The 27,662-nt window shown below is 39.7% G+C and overlaps 1 long non-coding RNA gene across 10 annotated transcripts; it reads right to left on the reverse strand.

The window, feature by feature from the left end:
* Positions 1–27,662, reverse strand: LOC107817384 (uncharacterized). Of its 10 annotated transcripts, XR_012711597.1 has the most exons (8): positions 27,454–27,662; positions 27,011–27,083; positions 26,570–26,642; positions 3,049–3,118; positions 2,218–2,281; positions 1,761–1,940; positions 1,493–1,627; positions 1–222 (listed from the first exon to the last, which is right to left on the reverse strand). It is a non-coding gene; the product is annotated as an uncharacterized LOC107817384 (long non-coding RNA). The 10 variants fall into 10 exon arrangements; XR_012711602.1 differs by lacking the exon at positions 1–222 and adding an exon at positions 27,283–27,331 and having other exon boundaries at positions 1,190–1,627; positions 26,570–27,079; XR_012711598.1 differs by lacking the exon at positions 1–222 and adding an exon at positions 27,283–27,331 and having other exon boundaries at positions 1,190–1,627; positions 26,570–27,155.

Consider the following 27,662-nt stretch of genomic DNA (forward strand, 5'->3'; position numbering starts at 1 on the left):
TATCTAATTAGATAAGCAACACTACAGGCATACTAGTTGCTGGATATTATTTATATACATTTTGGATCAAAATATACATTCTTTATCTCTATGGTAGCATCATATTAGCAGATGCTTAAAGTCCAAAATGTACATTTTTTCAGATTCTTGCAGGCATCTGAAAATACTTTTCGGCTGAAGCTCAGTGCCTTCTTATTAATTATTTTTTTAACCAAACATCACCTGAAACAAAGAAGCAAGACAATAGACATCTGTCAAAGTGAAGGTGTCGAGCGGTCAAGGTGGAAGAAAAGAGGACACATTCAAATGGTAGCAGCCTTCATGAATCTCAACAGATTCAATTTGGAAAAACCAAAAAGGCAAAGTAATTTAAGAGAGTTAAGCATAACGGAGCATGCGAAATATACTATCAGAACCTTTTCTGAGTATTTAACTCAATTAATTCTATAAGATCAATAGTTTCACCAAATCTAACAATGTTTGGACAACAAAAGATATAGCTCATCTATGTGCAGGCAAATTCAAACAGACACAAGTACCAGAGACAGGGTAAAAGGAACATGCTATTCATATTTGTTCAGCCTTACCTATCTATCAAAATTACAATTCTAGCCTTTAAATACTGATTTTGTAAACCATTAATTGTTTTTATCAAGCCAAAAGCTCTCAATCTCAAAATGGCTTGAACAAGGTAAGAGTAAAAGAGCTTTCTTGAAGGAAATAACAAAAAGCAAAAAGCTTAAGCTTTTGTACTACCTTTACCTCCTTGTTAGAGCTAACAAATACTCACAATCTTGAAGCAGAAAGGATGAAATTTGACCAACAATCATATAGTAAACCATGATAGTACCTTTTACCAAGAGGAGAAGAGTAACAAATATTAACTATGTTGCTCTTAACCTTACAAGAGAAAATATTATCATAAGAATTACAAAAAGACACAGAGAAAGGGTGAATAAGGCTAACAATAAAGTGAAGGAGGTGGAGGAATAAAATGCTTTCAGATTTAAGTGTTTAGAGATCGACTGATATTTGTGCCTTTATTAGGTTAGTATTTTTCACATTTCTAAACTGCTGCTTTAAGTTAGCGTTTTTGTGGATGAAAAAGAACCTTTTGTCAAGTACTCGCACTTCATATAGCGAGAATACCTTGATGCTACCATAACAATACAGTCAAGAAGAGCTTTTCAATGTAAATCCAATAGATCTTTACAAGCTTATTGATTACGTTGTTATTGTACAGAGATATAATGACGGGAAAATGGCAGACCCACAAAAGAGCTGCATAGCATACCCCTTTCAACCCCTAGTTGCGATAGTTGTTTTCAAGGGATATTATGGTTTGATTTTGATACTAAGTATCATTAGTAAGACTGCTCGAAACTAAAGCCAGAGAACACAGAGCATATACAGAAGAAAACAAAAATGAAAGGACCTGGATCTTAGAAGTTAAAAGTACTAAAGAGTTTGATGTGTAACCAGCTGGACTAACCTAATAGTACAACAACAAAAAATGACTACAGCAGCATCTAGAAAAAGAGCAACAAAAGTAGTTCCAACCGCATCCAAAGCAACTTTAAAGGTGTTTGTAGTAACATCCAAGAAGCAGCAGCATAAGTGGCTTCAACTGCATCCAGAAACATTAGCAGAAAGTGGATCCAGTCACAACCCAAAATAGTAGCAAAAGACCTTTCACTGGCGAGTGGCGACCAAACCAATAAATAACATTCAATCGAAGTATCTTTTTTAGATTGACTTACCTTGTTGCAAGCTTGCTCTTTGATTATTCAAAAGTGAAACACTGAACCTTGTTCGTTGTAAATCTTCTCAGACATATTATAGGCATGAGATCATTGTAAGACTGTATATAAATTGTCATTACCCCGGTTCACCCTCCGTGAACCATCGTGACAACACCTATTCTCCACGACTAGGTAAGCCTAAAATGCGGAAGATAAATCAATTTGCGGAAGAAAATAATTTAAAATAGAAATAGAGTAATAAAACAGAGTTTAAAAGTGTCGCTCGGTATACACAATATTAACTCTCAAAAACTAATATATTTTCCCAAAACCTGAAAACCCATGAATCTCAAGCTACGAATATAAAAAAATGCTCTAACTCCGGAATGTCTACATCAACAGAAAAGATAGAAGGGCTATCACTACAAGATAGAATGGAAAGGGACTCCTCGGTCTGCGGACATGGCAGATATACCTCAAAGTCTCTGGAACAGTCGCCTAGCCTCAAGGGTGATAGGACTGAGTGGATGTACTTGGATCTGCACATGAAAAACATGGACAGAAAGGGCATGAGTACACCACATCGGTACTCAGTAAGTGCCAAGCCTAACCTCGATCGGATAGTGACGAGGAAGGTCAGGGACCTACTGAGATAAATAAAAATATAAAGTATGACAAGATAAGGTAAGCAGTACAGTTGAAAGCTAACAATAAGAATTTAATACAGGAATATAAGGAACTCAATAACTGAAATTGAGGCAAAAACAATCACAAAGATATACTATTCTTCACAAGGATAATAACTGAGGATCTCTCAGTATCCTGAGGATCTCTTAGTACCCTCACTATATGCCAGGGATCTCTTGGTATCCCGAGGATCTCTCGGTATCCTCAATATATGCTAGGGATCTCTTGGTATCCCGAGGATCTCTTGGTATCCTCAATATACGTTCTAGGGATCTCTCGGTATCCCGCACCTCAGCTCAAATCATAAATACGTGCAGGGGATCTCCCGGGATGTCGTCCCGTAGTCCCAAAGTAAAACACACAGCAACAACACAAGGAATACTCAATTAAGCTCAATTTTGTACCAAGTAAAACGGGTAATTCTAACCTAACATGCTTCACATAATGCAATTAAGGCAGTTTAGGCAAATAAGCAATTAAGTCAATTAAACATGCTTTTTCTAAGATAAAAACAGGCTTAAATTGCAAGTAGTATAAAACAGGAAAAAACAACACAATTATCAAATATACCAAATCCTAAGGGGAAGGTCCCCCACACAAGGTTAGACAAGCCACTTACCTCGAACCAGCTCAATTCAATCCGAAACCTTGCTCTTTGCCATTAGTACTTGACTCCAAATAGCCCAAATCTATTCAATTCAATTTCATAAAGTAAATAACACTTCAAGTAACAGATTCTACAAAGAAATTCTAAGCTAATATGCGAAATTAGGTAAAATGACCAAAACGCCCCTTTGGCCCCATCTCGGAATCAGGTAAAGTTTACATTTCCCGAATCTGCACACTCTCACGAGTTTAGTCATACCAAAAATACCAAAACCTCAAATGGTCCCTCAAATTATCACTCAAAGGTCTCTAATTAGTGTTGATACCCAATTTTTCCCTATGTATTTTTATATATAAAATACTTTCAAAATAGCATGTACATAAATTATAAGCATGCCCAAGAGTTTTGGTATTTTTTCCTAATTTTTAAGATTTTAAAATCAATTTATTGTCTATTTTTAGTAGTACAAAATCCAATAATTATTCCCAAGATTATAATCTTGGTAAATAAATTATTTTATTCTCATATTTACACCAAAATATAATTAAGGTGATTTTTGTATATTTTTTACAAATCTATTTGGTATTTTTAAGCAAAATTGCATGTAATTGCAATTATAGCCTATTTCACGATTAGTAGCATTTTATAATTATAACATTATTTCCAGTATTTTTAAATTAATATTTATATAGTATATTTTGGCTCAGTGTTTTTAATTTACTTTTAAAATTATTATTACTATTTTTATAAAATAAAAAGGGAAAATAGGCTATTTAACACGTAGCCCATTTGTATTTAAATTACAACCCTTTTACCTTTCAATTTTGGCCCTCAATTTGACCCAATTCCGCCCCCAAATTAAACCAACCCAATCCTTAAATTACCCGACCCCTCACCCGATTTAAAAACTCACCCGGCTCCCCTTTGATCCAGGCCGTTGATCATTTTGAGCAACGGCCATAAACTCCCCTTTCCTTTTTTTAATTCCCAAACCACCCTTAACCTAATTCATTTCACCTGAGATGCCGCCTTTGAACCCTCTTCGTCTCTCAAACTCTCTCGAACCTCTCTGAAATCCTAATCATTTCCCACCTTATCTCGCCATGATTCCACCGGAATCCATGGCGTCTCCGGCCATGGACGGTCTGTACTCATCCTTTCTCACCATAAGACCTAAGCTATTCAAGGTTTGAAGCCCGACTTCAGTGGCCTTCTTCAGATCTTTCTCAGATCTGTAGATCTATGGTTTCTCCGGCCATTATTCTGGCATGTTAAAGCAATATGAGTCTTTTCGACTTAGGATCTGACTTTCCTCAAGCCTTTCTCATTACTATGGTTTTCTCTGCATATCTAAGCCGTCTGAGGTTTTGTACCCACCTATTTTCGTAGATCTGTGATATGTCTGGGCTCTATTTGACATTTTAAAGGTTTTCCCCAAATTTCCTTTTTAAAATCATTCAATTTCGAATTTAGGGTTTCTGAAAAAGTTTCTTCAAATATCTTTCTGATTCTTTCCATTCTTTCTTTATGTGTGTTTATCTATGTTAGGCTCCTATGTTTTCTTTTCTCCTATGCATGAGTTTGCTCTCTTGTTTCTTTTATATTATGCGAGACTCTTCTATTTTTGCTGTCACTCTTATGCTCTCATGTTAATCTGTGTTGTTAATCCTTATTCTTTGTTATATGTGTTTATGGTAGAGTTCTTTGATTTTGTTCATTTTACTGAGTTCTGTTTGTGTTCCTGCTAAGCATATTTCATCTACTTTTGTTTAAAGCTCGTATCATCTCTTTCTTCTGAACTTGTTTAAATTCCAAGTTTTCTCGAGCATGTTCTCATGACTTTGAATCAGTGTTCTTTCTATCGTGTGTGTTTGTCTCTCATAAGTCTTTGGAAAAGACTTCTGAGCCTCTCTCAAGTGGCTTGCCTTCTCATCTCCATTGTCTGACTCAATTTGAAACCCTAGGATTTGGGGGTTTCTTTGGCAAGTGGTATTAGGGTTCCACTTTGGGACCCTAGGCTTTCAGACTCACTATGAGTCTGTAACTGAACTCGAATCCCTTTTGCTTGTGGCTCTAAGACTTTCAATGTTAGACTCTTTTTCTAAGAAACCTGACGATTCCTTTTGCTTGATCTATGTGCTTTATATACAAGAAATTCCTCTTTCAAAAGTTTTCACCAATTAAGTGATTGATTCTGAAGTCCCTTTAATAAGGCTGATGAATTGTCACTGATTTTCTTCAAATTGAACTTGTAATTTTGGTTTCATAGCTGTTTGATTGATTCCTTTGCCATATTTGGCACAAACCGTATGTCGTTGATTGTTTTCCTTAAATAACTTCTATGTACTTACCCCTTTTTGTGATCTTTGAAAAAGTTTTAATTAAAACTTATTTTCTTAACTAAGTTTTACCTGTTGAAATCAGAATCCCTTAACCAAAGGGAGGTTGATTTCAATGATATTTCCTTGCCTTTTTTACTTGCTTTCTGCACTATAAAAAGGACTGCCCTTCTGCACTTTTAAGACACCTTACACCTTCAGCTCACATGACCTACACACTACCAGTCCTTAACTCCAATTGAATACTTGCACACTAGCAATATTGCTTTGAATTCAATACTCTTTCAACACTCTGCTTTTGCTTGAGATCTTTTGAAATTGCTTGGCCTGCAACTTGGCTTTTCCTAAGACTACTGTTTTTACTTGTTTTCCCCTGAAACTGGTATGTTCTGATTTAATGTTTTTGCCTCACCCCTATGTGCTTATTTATAGTTTTCTGCAATCCTGTTTACTTTACTGCTCATGTTTAGTGATTTATGCTAAGTATGTTCTTTCCCTGCACCTGTTTCTATTGTGAATCCCTACCCCCTATTCCCTTCTATGTGTTTGAGTTAAGACTCATGGCCTGACAGTATTCAAATTGCTGCTCAGGTCATAACCTGATCCACAATGGATCCTAACTCTTAAGATTTGGCTAACAGGTTGGTCAGGGGTGTGCCAGCATTCCCAATTGTTGAGCATGACCACCAGCCCGCCATGACGTTCCCTAATTCCTCTATGCACTTACACTTATTCTTAGACTCTTAAGTTCTGTCCTGCCCCCTCTTATGAGCCTTGCTTTGGGACCTTGAGTTCCCTCTAAACTTGGACATCTGAGGGTTGGCCCTTCCACACTGCAGTATGATCTTAATTCTGCAATGTGTTTGGGGTGTAAGTACTACCCGTGGCCCTTTGAGACTCTTGGGAACTTTGACACATCCCAAACATGAGAAAGACTTTTGGAAATCTAATCTTGGAAGTTGGTTTATCTCATATTGTTGGACTTTGAGTCTGAATTAGGCTGTTTGGTTGTAGCTGGAATTTCTGATGTAATTTTACTTTTTTTCTGATTCATTCGGGTCTGTAATAATTTGTAATAACTATTGGGGTTGGCTAGTGAAAAGGGATGGGGATGAATGTATGCAAAGGGTAGAAAACTTGCCTATAGGATTTTTTTGATTTCTGCATTCTCATTTTAGAACTCATGCTTATAAGATTTTCTGATTTTGCATTCTCATCTTAGAAATCATGCCTATAAGTTTTTTCTGCATATAGAAATCCTGTCTCTAAGATCTGCACTTCTGCATATAGAAAATTATGATCATAGTTTTTCTGCACTTCTGCATGTCATTAGGCAAACAATCACAGGTTTAATAATAATCAACTTTATTCTAGATACCATGCATATAGGACACTTGCATCTACGTAATCATTTAAAACCAATAACGCTTAGATAACTTGCCTATAGGAGTAATCAATTGAATCGGCTTCGTCTATTGAGTCTATGAGTCTAAATCAGTCATAAGGTCTTACTTGCATCTTTTGTTTATAAAACCAGTAATCCTCTCTTCAAAATCAGTACGCTCCGTTAGATATCATGCCTATAGGTCTCACTTAGGCAAACCATTAGGTCATTAATTAATTATGTCAGTTTTGATAACTACAACCAGACAAGGCTAATTCGGACTCCTCATTTGAAAAATATGTGATAAATCAGCATGTCCTAACGCTTTTAAATTTAATTCAGACTATAACCAGTATTTGAAGTCGTGCTAAATAATTTGCTCCTTTAAGAGAGGAGGCATGTTTGAGACCTTAAACTGCTATTTGTTTCCCTCTACTTGCTTATGTGTTTTGTTTGTCGCATTAGAATTTTGTCCTTTTAAAACACTGGAAAAAGAAAACCAACCTCCCTCCCTCTAGGACTAGTAGTTCCAAATGCCTCCGGGACTGATAGGATCGGGAGGACGGTTAATAACATGCAGTAAGTAACGACACTATTCTGCATTTAATACCTTAACGGGGTGGGAAAGGGTAGATATGGACATGATGACCGGTGCACTAATACCACGTGCGACCCCTCTTATGAGGAGTGATTGTCGGGTATTGCATTTATGTGATCCATATTGTTTGTAAACCTAAGACCACTTCTCTTTTACTTGTTATCCCTTTTTTTAACTGTCCAGACTATTTGCTTAAGATTTCTGTTTTCTTTATCTTTCTTCAAACTTTCAATTCACTTGTAACATTATGTGTAAATCCCCTTCTATTTGAGACCTTTATTTACTTACTTGTTAGTTAAAATCACAATTGTAACATGGTCGGGAACCACACTAGTGGATCTTGGGGGTGCCTAACACCTTCCCTCGAGATAATTTCTAGCCCTTACCCGAATTCTGATTTTCCAACTCGAACTCTTCTTTAGTGTCCTAATGCACTTTAATCATTAGGTGGCGACTCTTCAACCCAAAAAAATCCAATTCCCAAGAGGGAATGAGTTGTCCTCCCAAATGTCATGAACCCGATTTCGCCTTTAGAAAAAGGGGGCGCGACAGCATGGCGACTCTGCTGGGGACTTCTTTAGGCTTTTACCATCTCATGTTACTTGTGACTTCACTGCTTCTTTATTACCTTTATTTAATGTCTTTATCTCTTTTCTACTATGAAACTGACTTGGCTCTTTGTTTCTTTTCTTTAATGCTTTCTTTTACTGTTTTCCTTCAATGCTGTTGTAATTATGAGCAATTATTATAATCATTACTTTATGAACGTGCACATACGTGACAACTTGTTTCATTCTTGTAATTGCATATTCAACATCATATTCCACTCGTGCCAAACAAAATATCATAGCAACGCTTATAATGAGTGGTTGCACCCTTCCAATATTATCACCCCCTAAATTTGGTAAAGGCGTATTTGCGATAAAACCAGTCGATCAGCGGTGTAGTCGACGGTTCCGTGCCTTTCCCTCTTGAGTTGTCCGCTCAAGGGTACCGGTATAGTACCCTATAGAAACCTTACTCTGTTCAATTGTGCATGCATCACTGTCAAACCTAGCCAAGTCAGTTATGTTGTCCGCATAATAACTCTTTAAGATAGTCTTGTCCAAAGTCCACTGGGTTCCCTTAGAACCCAAATGGATATTACCACGTTTGTGCATTTATTTGGAGAACTAAATGTTGCTTATGCCAATTATTGATATTTAAATAGTCGAGTCTAGCGGGGGTAAGGGTCTAACACTTTATTTTGCAAAAAATGAGGCACGAAGTCCCCAGATTCGGCATGGTAACCAACATGCACCCAAGGTTGCTAAGTTGGTGAGAAGACCTTCACTCCAGTGATTAGACCCTCGTCCGCAAATATTTGGGACATTTGCCTTCTCTTTTAAAGATCCAACCCGACAACAAAATCATAGAGGCTGCAACTCTATTCTGGAATGGCGATAGATTGGTGTTCCGCTTCAGGGACCTTGAAATGACACCTCTGCTCGAGGAAATAGGAGGATTAGCTGGTATTCCATGGGAGAATCCGGGTTTACTTATGCCGGAAAATCGCAAGGGTAGGGGCTTTCTCAAAATGATGGGACTAAAGAAGAACACAGACTTGACCTGCTTGAAGGATTCCTACATTCCTTTCGACTATCTATACGGAAGGTACGGCCATAGCAAGTCTTACCGCACTTACCCAGATGAATTCGCCCTCACATCATTAGGGCATATCCACAGAAGAGTCTTCGTCTTTATGTTCTGCTTTTTAGGGATGATAGTATTTCCTATGAAGAAGGCTAGGATCCATACCAGACTGGCCATAGTCACCAAGACTTTGATGGAAGGAATTGGCGGGCAGCCTTTTAGCATAGTACCTATGATCATTGCGGAGATATACCGAGCCCTAGAAAACTGTCAACGAGAGGCCAAACACTTTGAGGGTTGTAACTTACTGCTCCAACTCTGGCTCATAGAGCACCTCCAAAAGGGTGAATATCGACAAGAGATCCTGCGTAGAGACTGGGATGATCATATCGCCTTCCATCAGCCAAGGCGAATGAACTATATGCCTAACATGTTTGCCCAACCAGAAGATGCTAAAGGGTGGGTAGAGTTGTTCGGAAATCTGAAAGAGGACCAAGTGCAATGGATGTTCGAATGGTTCCCTACTGAAGAGTTCATCGCCCGATCCAGGGACGCTCCATTTCTGATACTGATCGGTTTGAGAGGAACCTACCCTTATATCCCTCTCCGAGTTATGAGACAGGCTGGTAGGAAGCAGGTTATACCAAGGGTCGACAAGATGAGTCACTTTCGGGCTGACTTCCAAGCTAATGACAGTCCTTATAAGTGCCAAGCTCAACATATGTGGCATTGCAAGATCATCATAAGAAGAGATACTATCGAATCAGATAGATACCATGCTGGCTGCACCCCATACTATTCAGGCTGGCTGGAGGATAATCACAATAGTCTGGGCCAACCCGGGTTTGTTCGAGGTCATAGAATCATCGATGAAAGGGCTGAAGCACAGGTCAAATACAACCAACTGTGCAAGAGGATTCAGAAATATGAAAGCGAGCACCGTGAGATTCAAGAATACCACCAAAAACTAATTTAAGAGTGGAAAGACATGGCTGTCAGTGCCAACAAGCGATTAGGATACCTGGAACGAGGTTTAGTGGAGCTAGAAAGGAAGTTCATCCAGAGGATCGAAAACTGCACTGACAGAAACGAAGGAGGACACCTGGCTAGAGCCTACTTGCTGCTGGGACTGCGTGAGCTGGTGAAGCTGTTCAATGGAGCTAAAGAGGCCGAGTCTGGGGAAGGTCCTTCTGGGACCAAGTAGCTAGGAGTCTTTTCTTTTGCTTTAAGAATGTAATAAGGCCAATGGACATTAGTGACATTTTATTTTCTGCTATTTTTAGTGTCGTTTTGGGATTTGTCTTATTTTTATCAATAAAATGAGGCATTTAGCATTATAAGTTCTCCAAATCAACTTGTCGCTAGGCCTACCTCGGGCACAACGAGGCTCCCAAATTAGGACACGAATTATATTCTCGCACTATGTGTTTAAATATTGCAACTTCTTTTTCTTACAACCCGCACTAACTTGCTACCTTTGTTTTTATTTTTTTTATTTTTTTTGTTTTATTCCCCTCGGTTGAAAGGGTAGAGGTTCCTCAGGGTATTCAGGTTTCCAAGGAAAGTGCCTCCCAGCTCGAGCAAAAGTTGTTGAAATTTCGGGAAGAACTGGACCAAGTTCGGAACTTGGCAAGCTTGTCGTTTTTCCTCACCACCCCAGATGTCAACTTTCGCAACACTCAAAACCCCACACCTCCACAAAACATCCCGAAACCACAAAACCAACCTGCTCCCCATCACCACTGCAACACATGCCACACTTCAAACAACACCCCACTGCTCATCCCTGAACTACTAAACTCCACAAATGATCATCTCCACAACACCCCCATCTATGTGGAAACCATACCACACTATACTCAACCTATTTCAAGCATACCTGAGTCTGATGACAAAGACTCTCTTATCAGGAATCTGGCCGCAGAACCCAAGAAGCTGACTAACCGAGTTTAGGGTGTTGAAGGAAGCAAGGGGATCAAAGGATTGAATTACGAAGACCTTTGCATTCAGCCAGATGTCGAACTGCCCGAGGGGTACAAACCTCCCAAGTTCAAGATGTTTGATGGCACAGGGGATCCCAGAGTCCATTTGAGGACCTACTATGACAAGCTGGTCGGAGTAGGGAAGGATGAAAAGATTCGCATGAAGCTCTTTATGAGAAGCCTAAAAGGGGATGCTCTATCTTGGTACATTAGCCAAGACCCGAAAAAGTGGTCGAATTGGGTAAGTATGGCGTCCGATTTCATGGACAGATTCAGATTCAACACGGAGAACGCACCAGATGTAATCTACATCCAGAACTTAAAGAAGAAACCTATGGAGACATTCCGCGAGTATGTTACTCGTTGGAGATCAGAAGTTGCTAAGGTCAAGCCGGCTTTAGAAGAAGAACACATGAATAGATTTTTTGTCCGGGCTCAAGACCCATAATATTATGAGAGGTTGATGTTGATTGAAGGACAGAAATTTTCCGACATCATTAAGCTAGGGGAAAGGATCGAGGAAGGTATTAAAAGTGGTATGGTCACAAACTTTGAAGCATTACAGGACACCAACAAGGCTCTACAATCTGGTGGCATGTCCAAGAAAAGGGATGTGAGTGTCGTGATGGTTGCACAGAGAACAAAGTCCCCAATCAAATACCAAACCTACCAGCCTACCCCAAATTACCAAGCACCATTGCCCTCTTACCAAGTTCCACCGCCTACTTACCAATAATCTCAACCTCCCACATATCAGCCCACTTCACCCAGATACTCTCAGCCTGCACCTGTCTACCAAGCCTACAACACCCAGCAAGCCCACTATCAATCATCCCCCCTCGCCAAAATTTCCTTAGACCCCGACCAAACTTCGACCGTAGACCCCCCAAACAGTATACCGCCATTGCCGAACCTATCGACTAGTTGTATGAAAGGCTCAAAGTTGCTGGTTATGTCACCCCTATCCCTGTCATAAACCCCGAAAAGCCCTCCCAATGGGTCAACCCAAACAAGACCTGTGCATACCATTTTGGCATGAAGGGGCATACCATTGATGAGTGTCGCTCTCTGAAGGATAAGATCCAAGCTTTAATTAACAACAAGATCATTGTGGCAAAAGAGCCTACTCTGAATGTCCGTAACAACCCTCTACTAAACCACAAGGGTGGAGATGTTCACATGATTGAGATAGAAGACGATTGGGACCCCAAAGGGTCGATTGGACTGATCGCTGAAGGTAACGAGCCAAAGAAACCAATAGTCACCCTTAACCCGATTGTGGTCCAGATGCAACCTTCTGGAGACGCCGAAGTGAACATGTCCATACCACTTGAGTTTGAAGCACCTTCTTCTGCAAAGACGCCAGGGCCTATTGAGGTCGAGTTTGGGTCCCCAAAGGCACTTGTACCATTTGAGGTTGTTGTATTACCTCCCAAAGCAAAGGTGCCCATTTCTGTGGCCATGACAGTCGTAACACCGTTCCACCCAAAGGCCATACCGTGGGATTACACCGACGAGGTGAGAAGGAAAGGGAAAACCAAATCTACAGAAGCAATTGCAGCACAGGGTATGACATGAACCGACAGGGTTTATACTCCAGAACATCTAGCTGAGTCCAGTAAGCAGGCCTCTGGACGACCAACCATCACTAAACTGGGCCTGACGATCTCTGGAGGAAGATACAAGCCAAAGAGTATTCGGTCATTGATCAGTTGAACAAAACGCCAGCCCATATCTCTATCTTGGCTCTGCTACAAAGCTCTGACGCACATAAGAATGCCTTATTGAAGGTGCTGAACGAGGCATATGTGCCCTGCAACATAACTGGAGGAGAAATGACAAACATGGTAGGGCAAGTATTGGAGAGTCACAAAATCACTTTCCACGAAGATGAGCTGCCACCTGAAGGGCTAAGCCACAACAAGGCATTTTACATCACTGTGCAGTGCGAAGATTATTTCATCACCAGAATCCTGATTGACGGAGGGTCTAGCCTCAATATTTGTCCATTGGTGACTCTCAGAACATTGGGAAAGAGCCTGCATGAGATCAAGGATGGAGCCATCACTGTCAAAGCTTTCGATGGATCACAAAGGTCCACTATTGGGGAAGTTAGTTTGTGTTTGCAAATGGGACCGACTAGGTTCGACGTTGATTTTCAAGTGATAGTCGTCCCAGCATCTTACAACTTGCTATTGGGACGACCCTGGATCCATGCCGCTGGGGCTGTAGCATCAACCCTACATCAAGCAGTGAAATTTGAGTGGAATCACCAAGAGGTAATTATTCACGGTGACGGTAGCAATCCCATATACAGTCGCCAGACCATCCCAGCAATCGGAGGAAGAAGGAAGATAGGCAGAGAAACCTACCATCACATTGAGCGAGTCAACGTCGTGGACAAGGATAAATGGTGGGATAACAAAATTGAAAGTATACTGAATTGTGGATACGAACCTGGCAAGGGACTTGGCAAGAATCTCCGAGGAATCTCTAAGCCTATCAAGTTGAAGAAACACAGTACCACTTTCGGTTTGGGATATGAATACACTTGGGAGGAGTTCAACCATTGGTTTCCACCATGGCGCAGCCCCTACTACCCACTGGAGCATCCGATACCTCGCTTAGAGCAGACCTTCTAACTAGCCGATGTCATATATGGGTCGGAAGAAGAGGAAGCACTGCCGGCGATGAGTAATTTGTTTTTGGAAGATGACAATATGGACTGTTGTGTCATTTTCGAGGAGGAGGGGGAGGAAGGCCCTTCTATACAAGCTATGAGCCGAGGAGCACGCCTCAATAATTGGTCTATCAGAACCACCAAGGCCCGAAAAGCTTCGGGGTAGCAAGGCTGAACAAAACACCATGCATTATCTTTATTTTTTGCTAGTTGACTTTCTTTCCGCATTTTTAATATTGAAATAAGAGCTCCAATGTTCAAAACAATTATGAAATTTATCTTGCTCTTATTACTTTTTATCATCTACTTTATTTACACAGCATTACTATTACTTATCTTGATGAACCGACGATTGTGACATGCAACGAGACAACGCAACAAATGGATATAGACTCAGAAGAAGATGATATACCAGAAGAGGTAGTTAAAGAGGTTGAGGATTTTGAGAACAGACCTAAGTCTAACCTGGACGAAACTAAGGTTGTCAACCTGGGAGATGCAGAAAATGTCAAAGAAACGTGCATCAGTGTTCATCTGTCACCATCAGAAAAGAAAGAGTACACGAAATTTCTAAGGGAATATGAGGACATATTCGCCTGGTCTTATGATGACATGACTGGTCTCAGTACATCTATTGTAGCTCACAAACTGCCAACCGATCCGACATGTCCACCAGTAAAATAGAAGCTTAGGAAGTTCAAACCCGACATGAGTTTGAAAATCAAGGAAGAAGTCACCAAGCAAGTCAAAGCCAAGGTTCTCAGGGTAGTAGAGTATCCAACATAGTTAGCCAATATTGTGCCAGTGCCGAAGAAGGACGGGAAGGTTAGAGTCTGTGTCGACTACCAGAATCTCAACCGGGCCAGTCCGAAAGATGACTTCCCCTTGCCGAACATGCACATTCTAATTGACAACTGCACCAAGCATGAACTATAGTCGTTCGTTAATTTTTTTGCTGGGTATCATCAGATATGGATGGATGAGGAAGACGAGGAGAAAACAACTTTCATTACGTCGTGGGGGATGTATTGTTACAAGATGATGCCGTTTGGGTTAAAGAATGCTGGGGCTACCTACATGAGGGCCATGACTACTATTTTACATGACATGATACACAAAGAGATCGAGGTATATGTAGACGACGTCATCATCAAATCCAAGAGAGCCACTGACCACATGGAAGATCTGAGGAAGTTCTTTAACAAACTAAGAAGGTACAACTTGAAGCTGAATCCCGCCAAGTGTGCATTCGGGGTTCTGGCCGGAAAACTACTTGGGTTCATTGTGAGTCGCCGAGGAATAGAACTGGATCCTTCAAAGGTCAAATCCATCCAAGAATTTCCACCACCGAAGAATAAGAAAGAGGTTATGAGTTTCTTGGGAAGACTCAACTACATCAGCCGGTTCATAGCTCAATCCACTGTCATTTGTGAGCCAATCTTTAAGATATTGAAGAAGGATGCCACTACCAATGGACTGATGATTGTCAAAAAGCCTTTGATAGAATCAAGGAATACCTGTCAACGCCGCCAGTTTTGGTCCCGCCCGAGCTGGGTAGACCTCTATTACTCTACCTTGCAGTATTGGATGGAGCTTTCGGTTGTGTTCTGGGGCAGCGTGATGAAACGGGAAGAAAGGAGCAGGTCGTCTATTATCTCAGCAAGAAGTTCACCCCGTACGAGGTCCGGTATTCTCTATTAGAACGCACCTATTGTGCTCTGACTTGGGTAGCTCAGAAGTTGAGGCACTATTTCTGTGTCTATACTAATTGTCTCATATCAAGAATGGATCCTTTGAAGTACATCTTTCTGAAGCCCATGCCCACTGGCAAGCTAGCCAAGTGGCAAATCCTGCTAAGTGAATTCGACATTGTTTACGTGACTCAGAAGGCAATCAAAGGACAAGCACTGGCAGATCATCTTGCTGAAAATCCCGTGGATGGAGAATACGAGCCTCTAAAGACGTATTTTCCTGATGAAGAGGTATCTTTCATAGGGGAAGATATTGCAGAATCCTATGATGGTTGGAGAATGTTTTTCGACGGAGCAACAAATTTCAAAGGAGTTGGCATAGGAGCAGTCCTAGTATCAGAAACTGGTCAGCATTATCCGGTATCTGCTAAGCTCAGGTTCCCGTTCACTAACAACATGGCCGAGTATGAAGTCTGCATCTTAGGGCTCAAGCTAGCCATTGACATGAACATTCAGGAATTACTAGTGATCAGAGATTTAGACCTGCTTATACATCAGGTCCGAGAAGAATGGGCAACCAAGAACTCCAAGATACTCCCTTATCTGCATCATGTACAGGAGTTGAGGAAGAGGTTCACAAAGATAGAGTTCCAACATGTTCCCGAAGTTCAGAATGAGTTTGCCGATGCAATGGCTACCCTATCGTCCATGATACAGCACCCAGACAAGAACTTCATTGATCCTATTCCGGTAAAGATTTATGATCAGCCAGTTTATTGTGCTCATGTAGAAGAAGAAGCAGACGTAAAACCTTGGTTTCATAACATCAAGGAATATTTGACGAAGGGTGAATATCCAGAACTCGCAGATCCTACTCAGAAGCGCACACTTCGGAGACTATCTAACAACTTCTTTCATAGCGGAGGAATCCTGTATAGGAGGACTCCTGATTTGGGATTACTAAGGTGTGTCGATGCAAAGGAAGCATCCAGATTATTGGAGAAAATTCATGCAGGGACCTGCGGACCACATATGAACGACTTTGTCTTAGCCAAAAAATACTCCGAGCTGGTTATTTTTGGATGACTATGGAAACGGACTGCATCCAGTATGTCCAAAAATGCCATCGCTGTCAGATACATGCAGACATGATAAAGGTGCCTCCAAACGAGCTTACTGCAACAAGCTCGCCATGGTCGTTCGCCGCTTGGGGAATGGATGTTATCGGACCTATCGAGCCTGCCGCATCAAACGGGCACAGGTTCATTCTAGTGGCAATTGATTATTTCACCAAATGGGTTGAAGCAGCATCGTACAAAGCAATGACTAAGAAAGTGGTAGCAGATTTTGTCCGCGACCGTATTGTTTGTAGGTTCGGAATTCCAGAGTCAATCATCACTGATAATGGTTCCAATCTCAATAGCGACCTGATGAAAGCCATGTGTGAAACCTTCAAGATCAAACATAAAAATTCTACGGCTTACAGACCTCAAATGAACGGAGCTGTAGAAGCTGCCAATAAGAATATCAAGAAGATACTAAGGAAGATGATAGAGAAACATAAGCAGTGGCATGAGAAGTTATCATTTGCTTTATTGGGATACCGCACCACAGTTCGCACATCAACCGGGGCAACTCCCTATATGTTGGTTTATGGTACAGAAGCAGTCATTCCCGCCAAGGTAGAAATTCCCTCTTTGAGAATCATACAGGAAACAGAACTTGACGATGCAGAATGGGTAAGGAGTCGCTACAAGCAGTTAGCTCTTATAGATGGGAAAAGAATGAATGCAGTTTGCCATGGTCAACTTTATCAGAACAGAATGTCCTGAGCCTTCAACAAAAGAGTCAAGCCGAGACAGTTTACACCGAGGCAGCTGGTGTTAAAAAAGATTTTCCTACATCAAGATGAAACCAAAGGGAAGTTCTCTCCCAACTGGTAGGGTTCATACGTGGTTCACTGGGTTCTAACCGGAGGACCCCTCATACTTGCAGAAATGGACGGTGAAGTTTGGCCGAAACCGATAATTCAGATGCAGTGAAGCAATACTATGTGTAACTCTTACGATTTCTTGTATAATGTATTTGAACTACGCCTAACCTGATTCCCGTTTAAGAGGGGATACGTAGGCAGCCCTATGGGTTCGGTCACAATTCAATAAAATTTTCATTTCCCCCGCTATTGGAAACTGGGGCAGAATTTTGAGGAGGACCCTCAAAATTCCGAAGTTGATTTCAGCCATTTATCGCACGCAGCCGTCAGAAGCACCAGCCCAGTAAACTGGGGCAGAATTTTAAGGAGGACCCTCAAAATTCTGGAGAGAGAGAGGTTGCAATGCCTTGAACTGCGTCGCATTCATCGGTTCATCTAAAGAAAACTATTTTAAATTATGTATTTATGTTACATTTTTTCTAAATCATGCATGTCTGGTATCAAAATTTCTTTGTTTAGAAATGCTACCTCAATGATACACAACGCCAAGCAGGACAAGCGAAGCTCAGGGGGAAACGAACTAGCCTTTCCCCCTTTACAAAACTCACAATTTTCTTTGGATGCAGGCACTCAAGTCATAAAATCATCAAATATATCTATACACTCATACTTCCCAGGAATACAACTCTCGGAATCATCACCTATTTACAGTTGCTATCCGTACACGACATCCACAGTAGCCACAATATAGCAATCAGCTATCATCTATCAGCTAAGAGATTTCATTACTATTCGCCTTTTATTTTTTGCATAAGGCTACCTTTCTGCCTTCCGAGGTTAAGCTCTACCTCCATCTGCATCTTCTGCATTGCATAAGGCTACCTTTCTACCTTCCGAGACTAAGCTCTATCTCCATCTGCATTTTCTGCATTGCATAAGGCTACCTTTCTGCCTTCCGAGGTTAAGCTCTACCTCCATCTGCATCTCCTACATTGTATAAGGCTACCTTTCTGCCTTCCGGGGTTAAGCTCTACCTCCATATGCATGGCTGAAATATCGCCAATCTATTTCTCTTGCATGACTGAAATACTTCCATCTTATTTCTCTTGCATGGCTGAAATACCGCCACCCTTTAATTACGTCTTGCATCGGCTGAAAGATCGCCACCTTCTGCATTTTCATGGGCTGAAAGATCGCCAAATTGTCCAAAGGTGTCATTGTTCGTAGGCACCATTTTCATAGCCCGAGAACGCCATGCCATGGCCTGAGGACCCCATTTTATCTTTTGCATATCATTATTCAAAGGCATCATGGTTCACAGTCATCATCCCCATAGCCCGAGAACATCATTTCATAGCCTGCAAATCCTTTACCATACACTTCATGGCCCAGGACATCATGGCCCGAGGACGTCATCCTAACCGTCCAAAGACAGCATTCACGGTCCAACGGGAACTTGCATCACGTTTAAATTTATGCACAATATATATATATGCTGGTATTGTTCATTCGTAGACCGGCTAGCAACGGCCGTCTCAGCAAGAGCGATCTCGCTCCAGCTCCCGCGGCCTATCAGACTCTGACCATCCTTTCTCGACCTGAACATCGCGTCCGCTTTTCGAAAATCTCCATCGGCATACTCCGCCGATGGATCCCGAACTACATATGGCCCGATTCCTGTAATACCAAGGATATGTAAGCAGCTCAAAAACCAGAGCTCGGTCAAAACTCTTCAAAATCGTTTCATTCGGTCAAAATTGGCCATCATATCTTTACCCGACAACTCTTTCGTCCTTCCCGGGTAAAGAGGGGCAGCTGTTGATACCCAATTTTTTTTATATGTATTTTTATATACAAAATACTTTCAAAATAGCATGTACATACATATATAAGCATTCCCAAGAGTTTTGGTATTTTTTCATAATTTTTAAAATTTTAAAATCAATTTATTGTCTATTTTTAGCAGTACAAAATCCAATAATTATTCCCAAGATTATTATCTTGGTGAATAACTTATTTTATTCTCATATTTACACCAAAATATAATTAATGTGATTTTTGTATATTTTTTACGAATCTATTTGGTATTTTTAAGCTAAATTGCATGTAATTGCAATTATAGCCTATTTCACGATTATTAGCATTTTATAATTATAAAATCATTTTCAGTATTTTTAAATTAATATTTATATAGTATTTGTTGGCTCATTATTTATAATTTATTTTTAAAATTATGATTACTATTTTTATAAAATAAAAAGGAAAAATAGGCTATTTAACACTTAGCCCATTTCTATTTCAATTACAGCCCTTTCACCTTTCAATTTTGGCCCTCAATTTGACCCAATTCTGCCCCCAAATTAAACCAGCCCAATCCCCAAATTACCCGACCCCTGCCCCGATTTAAAAACCCACTCGGCTCCCCTTTGATTCAGGCCGTTGATCATTTTGATAAACGGCCATAAATTCCCCTTTCCTTTTTTAATCCCAAACCACCCTTAACCTAATTCATTTCACTTGAGACGCTGCCTTTGAACCCTCTTCGTCTCTCAAACTCTCTCGAACCTCTCCGAAACCCTAATCGTTTCCCACCTTATCTCGCCATGTTTCCACAGGAATCCATGGCGTCTCCGGCCATGGACGGTCTGTACTCATCCTTTCTCACCATCAGACCTAAGCTATTCAAGGTTTGAAGCCCGACTTCAATGGCCTTCTTTAGATCCTTCTCAGATCTATAGATCTATGGTTTCTCTGACCATTATTCCAGCATGTTCAAGCAATATGAGTGTTTTCGACTCAGGATCTGACTTTCCTCAAGACCTTTCTCATTGGTAAGGTTTTCTCTACAACTCTAAGCCATCTGAGGTTCTGTACCTGCCTATTTTCTTATATCTGTGATATTTCTGGGCTTTATTTGACATTTTAAAGGTTTTCCCCAAATTTCCTTTTTAAAATCATTCAATTTCGATTTTAGGGTTTTTGAAAAAGTTTCTTCAAATATATTTCTGATTCTTTCCGTTCTTTCTTTATGTGTGTTTATCTATGTTAGGCTCGTATGTTTTCTTTTCTCCTACGCATGAGTTTGCTCTCTTGTTTCTTTTCTATTATGCGAGACTCTTCTATTTTTGTTGTCACTCTTATGCTCTCATGTTAATCCGTGTTGTTAATCCTTATTCATTGCTATATGTGTTTATGGTTGAGTTCATTGATTTTGTTCACTTTACTGAGTTATGTTTGTGTTCCTGCTAAGCGTATTTCATCTACTTTTGTTTAAAGCTCATATCATCTCTTTCTTCTGAACTTGTTTAAATTCCAAGTTTTCTCGAGCATGTTCTCATGACTTTGAATCATTGTTCTTTCTATCGTGTGTGTTTGTCTCTCATAAGTCTTTGGAAAAGACTTCTGAGCCTCTCTCAAGTGGCTTGTCTTCTCATCTCCATAGTCTGACTCAATTTGAAACCCTAGGATTTGGGGGTTTCTTTGGCAAGTGGTATTAGGGTTCCACTTTGGAACCCTAGGCTTTCAGAATCACTATGAGTCTGTAACTGAACTCGAATCCCTTTTGCTTGTGGCTCTAAGACTTTCAATGTTAGATTCTTTTTCTAAGAAACCTGACGATTCCTTTTGCTTGATCTGTGTGTTTATATATGAGAAATTCCTCTTTCAAAAGTTTTCACCAATTAAGTGATTGATTCTGAAGTCCCTTTAATAAGACTGATGAATTGTCACTAATTTTTCTTTGATTGAACCTCTTTTACCTTTCTTGACTTGGTTCATTCAAATTGAACTTGTAATTTTGGTTTCATGGTTGTTTGATTGATTCCCTTGCCATATTTGGCACAAACCGTATGCCGTTGATTGTTTTCCTTAAATAACTTCTATGTACTTACCCCTTTTGTGCTACTTTGAAAAGGTTTTAATTAAAACTTCTTTCCTTAACTAATTTTTACCCGTTGAAATCAAAATCCCTTAACCAAAGGGAGGTTGATTTCAATGATATTTCCTTGCCTTTTTTACTTGCTTTCTGCACTATAAAAAGGACTGCCCTTCTGCACTTTTAAGACACCTTACACCTTCAGCTCACACGACCTACACACTACCAGTCCTTAACTCCAATTGAATACTTGCACACTACAATATTACTTTGAATTCAATACTCTTTCAATACTCTGCTTTTGCTTGAGATCTTTTGAAATTGCTTGGCCTGCAACTTGGCTTTTCCTAAGACTACTGTTTTTACTTGTTTTCCCCTGAAACTGGTATGTTCTGATTTAACGTTTCTGCCTCACCCCTATGTGCTTATTTACAGTTTTCTGCAATCCTGTTTACTTTACTGCTCATGTTCAATGATTTATGCTAAGTATGTTCTTTCCCTGCACCTGTTTCTATTATGAATCCCTACCCCTTATTCCCTTCTATGTGTTTGAGTTAAGGCTCATGTCCTGGCAGTATTCAAATTGTTGCTCAGGTCATAACCTGATCCACAATGGATCCTAACTCTTAAGATTTGGCTAACAGGCTGGTCAGGGTTGTGCCAGCATTCCCAATTGCTGAGCATGATCACCAGCCCGCCATGGCGTTCCCTAATTCCCCTATACACTTACACTTATTCTTAAACTCTTAAGTTCTGTCCCCCCTCTTATGAGCCTTGCTTTAGGACCTTGAGTTCCCTCTAAACTTGGACATCTGAGGGTTGACCCTTCCACACTGCACTATGATCTCAATTCTGCAATGTGTTTGGGGTGTAAGCACTGCCCGGGGCCCTTTGAGACTCTTGGGAACTTTGACACATCCCAAGCATGAGAAAGACTTTTGGAAATCTAATCCTGGAAGTTGGTTTATCTCATATTGTTGGACTTTTAGTCTGAATTAGGCTGTTTGGTTGTAGCTGGAATTTCTGATGTATTTTTATTTTTTTTTCTGATTCATTCGGGTCTGTAATAATTTGTAATAACTATTAGGGTTGGCTAGTGAAAAGGGATGGGGATGAATGTATGAAAAGGGTAGAAAACTTGCCTATAGGATTTTTTTTGATTTTTGCATTCTCATCTTAGAACTCATACTTATAAGATTTTCTGATTTCTGCATTCTCATCTTAGAAACCATGCCTATACGTTTTTTCTGCATATAGAAATCCTGTCTCTAAGATCTGCACTTCTACATATAGAAAATTATGATCATAGTTTTTCTGCACTTCTGCATGTCATTAGGCAAACAATCACAGGTTTAATAATAATCAACTTCATTCTAGATATCATGCTTATAGGACTCTTGCATCTACGTAATCATTTAAAACCAATAACGCTTAGATAACTTGCCTATAGGAGTAATCAATTGAATCAGCTTCGTCTATTTCGTCTATGAGTCTAAAATCAGTCATAAGGTTGTTTAAAATCTGCAGATCTTTTGTTTATAAAATCAGTAATCCTCTCTTCAAAATCAGTACGCTCTGTTAGATATCATGCCTATAGGTCTCACTTAGACAAACCATTAGGTCATTAATTAACTATGTCAGTTTTGATAACTACAACCAGACAAGGCTAATTCGGACTCCTCATCTGAGAAATATGTGATAAATCAGCCTGTCCTAATGCTTTTAAATTTAATTCAGACTATAACCAGTATTTGAAGTCGTGCTAAATAATTTGCTCCTTTAAGTGAGGAGGCCTGTTTGAGCCCTTAAACTGCTATTTGTTTCCCCCTACTTGCTTATGTGTTTTATTTGTCGCATTAGAATTTTGTCCTTTTAAAACTCTGGAAAAAAAAAACCATTCTCCCTCCCTTTAGGACTAGTAGTCCCAAATGCCTCCGAGATTGATAGGATCGGGACGGATAATAGCATGCAGTAAGTAACGACACTATTCTGCGTTTAATACCTTAACGGGGTGAGAAAGGGTATATATGGACATGATGACCGGTGCGCTAATACCACGTGCGACCCCTCTTCTGAGGAGTGATTGCCGGGTATTGCATTGATGTGATCCATATTGTTTGTAAACCTAGGACCCCTTCCCCTTTACTTGTTATCCCTTTTTTTAACTGTCCAAACTATTTGCTTAAGAATTCTATTTTCTTTATCTTTCTTCAAACTTTCAATTCACTTGCAACATTATGTGTAAATCCCCTTCTATTTGAGACTTTTATTTGCTTACTTGTTAGTTAAAGTCACAATTGTAACATGGCCGGGAACCACACTAGTGGATCTTGGGGGGTGCCTAACACCTTCCCCTTGAGATAATTTCTAGCCCTTACCCGAACTCTGGTTTTCCAACTCGAACTCTTCTTTAGTGTCCTAATGCACTTTAATCATTAGGTGGTGACTCTTCAACCCAAAAAAACCCAATTCCCAAGAGGGAACGAGTTGTCCTCCCAAATGTCATGAACCCGATTTCACCTTTAGAAAAAGGGGGCGCAACAACTAGTCAAGCCCTAATCCCCAAATTACCACTGATTTCCTTAAATTTTCATGTTTATAATGGTAGAAATCACCCCAATAACGAGTTTAGGACCAAAGACCTTACCCTAATGAATTCCTCTGAAAATCTCCCTCGAAAATGATGCCCAAGGCTTCTTCCCGTTTGAAAAGAGGTGAAAATAGCTTAAATTCGCGAAGGCAAGAATTTATATGTTTCTGCCCAGCTGATCCGCTTCTGCGGTCCCGCTTTTGCGGACCTACAGTCGCATCTGCGAAAATCACTAACTCAGCCTTCTCCGCACCTGCGACTCCCTATTCGCAGATGCAGTACCGCTTCTGTGGTAAATCTCCTGCATCTGCAGATCCTGCTGTTCCTCCCAATTTCCGCTTCTGTGATGACAATACCGCTTCTGCAGCTACGCACCTGCGGGACCCAACCGCAGGTGCGGTTATGACAGAAGGCCAGCAGCTGAAGCTGCTCAAACAACTTTCAAATCTTCTGAAAACCTTCTGAAACCATCCCGAGGCTCTCGGGACCTCAACCAAAAGCACAAACAAGTCTAATACCACTATCCAAACTTATACCAATCCTTAAAACACCTAAAACAACATCGAAACGACGAATCAACCACAGATTCAAGCCTAAGAACTCCAAACTCTAAAAATATGCTTTCGATCAAAAAGTCTATCAAACCTCATCCGAATGACCTGAAATTTCTCACACACATCACATTCAACACTACAGAGCTACTCCAACTTCCAGAATTCCATTCCGACCCTCGGATCAAAATCTCACTATCGAACCGGAAACTTCAAAATTCGACTTTCGGCATTTCAAGCCTAAATTAGCTACGGACCTCCAAAACACAATCCGAACACGCCCCTAAGCCCGAAATTACCCAACAGAGCTAACGGAACCATCAGAAATTTCATTCTGAGGCTGTCTTCACACTGTTCCGACTGCGGTCAAATTTCCAATACTTAAGCTCTCATTTAGGGATTAAGTGTCCCAAAACTCTTCGAAACTCAAAACCGAACATCCCGGCAAATCAAAACAGCAGAAATAAACACGGGAAAAGCAGTTAATAGGGGATCAGAGCGTTAATTCTTAAGACGACCGGCCGGGTCGTCACATCAATGGTATATCCAAGGACAAATATTATATATTCAGCACAAGGTGCGTGACACCTACAATACCACTTATGGTTTATCGTTGTGTAAGATTGTACATTAAAAGGTGTATCCAGGCACAATAAATAAAAGTTGTTTCTCTTACTTCGAATTCTGATTCCCCATCTCTAAAAAAAGGAAAATATGCGTAGATACGGAAACACTTATATCTATTGAACCTTATGACTTGGACTCAGCAAAACATTTATATCCTAATGAATCTTATGACTTGGACTCAACATGAACTCTTTCAGATAATATTCTCGTACAAATTTTTTAATTAGAAAGTGCAGTGACTATTATTTTGACTCCAAAATTTGATGTGTCTAATGTGTGCAACATATTAATATGCCAGTCATTCCCATCAAAAGACAAAAATGCAGCAAAGTTTTAAGAATATTACACAAGAATATGGATCAGAAAATTCATTTTGTGCAATTATGTTGCTAATGTTCCTGGCATATTGTACTTAGGACAAAAATCCATGGTTACAAAAGTGAACATTCAGTAAGACTATTCTACTAATCCAGCTTATAGATAATTAAAATTTTAATAGATGTAACATTTTAAGTGAAAGAAAGTCTATATCAATGCACATAAGTCTCCAACTTCTCCCGCAAAAATATAATCGTTATCGCTCCTAGTAAAATGTTCTATACGAACTTTGCTTTGTGGTAATTACTCTCTTGTTGATCCTGTCGGGTAAATGACATTATTCATAAGTATATTTTTGATATATTTACTTCATAATAGGGTAAACTAATTAGGTACTATATTTTATCCGCTAGTAGTTGTTGTAAGTATGTTGGCTTTGCACCTATTCGTTCATACATTAAATACCAACAGTTAATATACTATTCTGATGGTAATAAATACATATTTGTATTTATAATTGTATGCTATCAAGAATTATACATTGTCAAAGCATATAACTTACACTCATACAAATTATACTTTTGACAAAGAAGGTAACGTATTTTTAACAGGCAATCCTTATTCTTTAGATTAATTATTTACTTTTTATTACCTATTACATGTAAATTGTCTTCTAATTGTGACTGGCAGAGTGACAGTCAATATAGAATTAGAAACTTTGACGAAGTACTTTTGGGTCTTACTTGCTATAGTAGACACACAAAATGCCAATTTGAATTATAGCCATTATATTAACCATGGGCTAGCTTTTAATTTGTGTTTACAGGGGAAGTGCGTGCATCTATCTGAGCGAATTAATTTTTTACCGCAAATTGAGTTCTCAAGTGACCTATCAAGGTCGCTATTTTTCGTCTCCAAAGGCAGCAATGACTACACCAACAACTATCTTAAGCCTACATTTTATGACTAGCAAACGTTACTCTCCTGGATCTTTTGCTAAACTTCTCACTGATACACTTCTTCAACAGTTTCAGGCAAGCCCTTCTATATTTGGAAATTGCCACCAAATCTAAGTACAGAATCCATCCTCTATTCTCTAAAGATTATGGAACTACATCGAATTTTGAAATTAGAATTTGGATATTTAAACTATACTGACCTGTTGTTTTAGATGAAATTGGCTAACACAGTCAACCAAAAGATTCTAACCATAATCAACAGAGATACATGCATTCCATAATCAGAAACCCAAATAAGCCTGTTGCATAGTCCTGACTAAATATAGAGGAAAACAAACACTTGAGACGGAAAGAAAGGAAAGAGAGAAAGTTTACCTTTATTTCCGGTGAAGAGCTTTAAATAGTCTCTCCTTCCTGACTTGCACTCTTCTCCCTCATGCCTTACTATCTAACCCCAAGTTTCATATGAGATTAAAGAGTATCAAGAACAAAATGAATTGGAGTATATCTTTGAGAAATTGAAGAGACGGGAAACAAACAAAGGAATAATATACGGTTGATTAAGAAATGAAGATGTGTTGTCTGCAAAAACAAAAGCCACCGCAGGGAACAATATCAACTAAGTAATTAAAATGACTAAATTACTCTCAGGTTTGAATTAAATTCCACGAAGCACACACGTCGGAACCTAGCTCTTCAACAGAGATACATGCATTCCACAATCAGAAACCCAAATAAGCATGCTGCATAGTCCTGACTAAATATAGAGGAAAGCAAACACTTGACACGGAAAGAAAGGAAAGAGAGAAAGTTTACCTTTGTTTCCGATGAAGAGCTTTAAATAGTCTCTCCTTCCTGACTTGCACTCTTCTCCCTTATGCCTTACTATCTAACCCCCAAGTTTCATATCAGATTTAAAGAGCATCAAGAACAAAATGAATTGGAGTATATCTTTGAGAAACTGAAGAGACGGGAAACAAACAAAGGAATAATATACGACTGAGTAAGAAATGAAGATGTATTGGCTGCAAAAACAAAAGCCACCGCAGGGAACAATATCAACTAAGTAATTGAAACGATTAAATTACCCTTAGGTTTGAATTAAATTCCACAAAGCACACACGTCGAAACCTAGCTCTTCAATAGAAATACATACATTCCACAATGAGAAACCCAAATAAGCATGCTGCATAGTCCTGACTAAATATAGAGGAAAGCAAACACTTGAGACGGAAAGAAAGGAAAGATAGAAAGTTTACCTTTGTTTTCAGTGAAGAGCTTTAAATAGTCTCTCCTTCCTGACTTGCACTCTTCTTCCTCATGCCTTACTATCTAACCCCAAGTTTCATATTAAATTTAAAGAGCATCAAGAACAAAATGAATTGGAGTATATCTTTGAGAAACTGAAGAGACGGAAAACAAACAAAGGAATAATAGACTGAGTAAGAAATGAAGATGTATTGGCTGC

This window comes from Nicotiana tabacum, chromosome 7, assembly GCF_000715075.1.
Source record: "Nicotiana tabacum cultivar K326 chromosome 7, ASM71507v2, whole genome shotgun sequence".
Classification (NCBI taxonomy): domain Eukaryota; kingdom Viridiplantae; phylum Streptophyta; class Magnoliopsida; order Solanales; family Solanaceae; genus Nicotiana; species Nicotiana tabacum.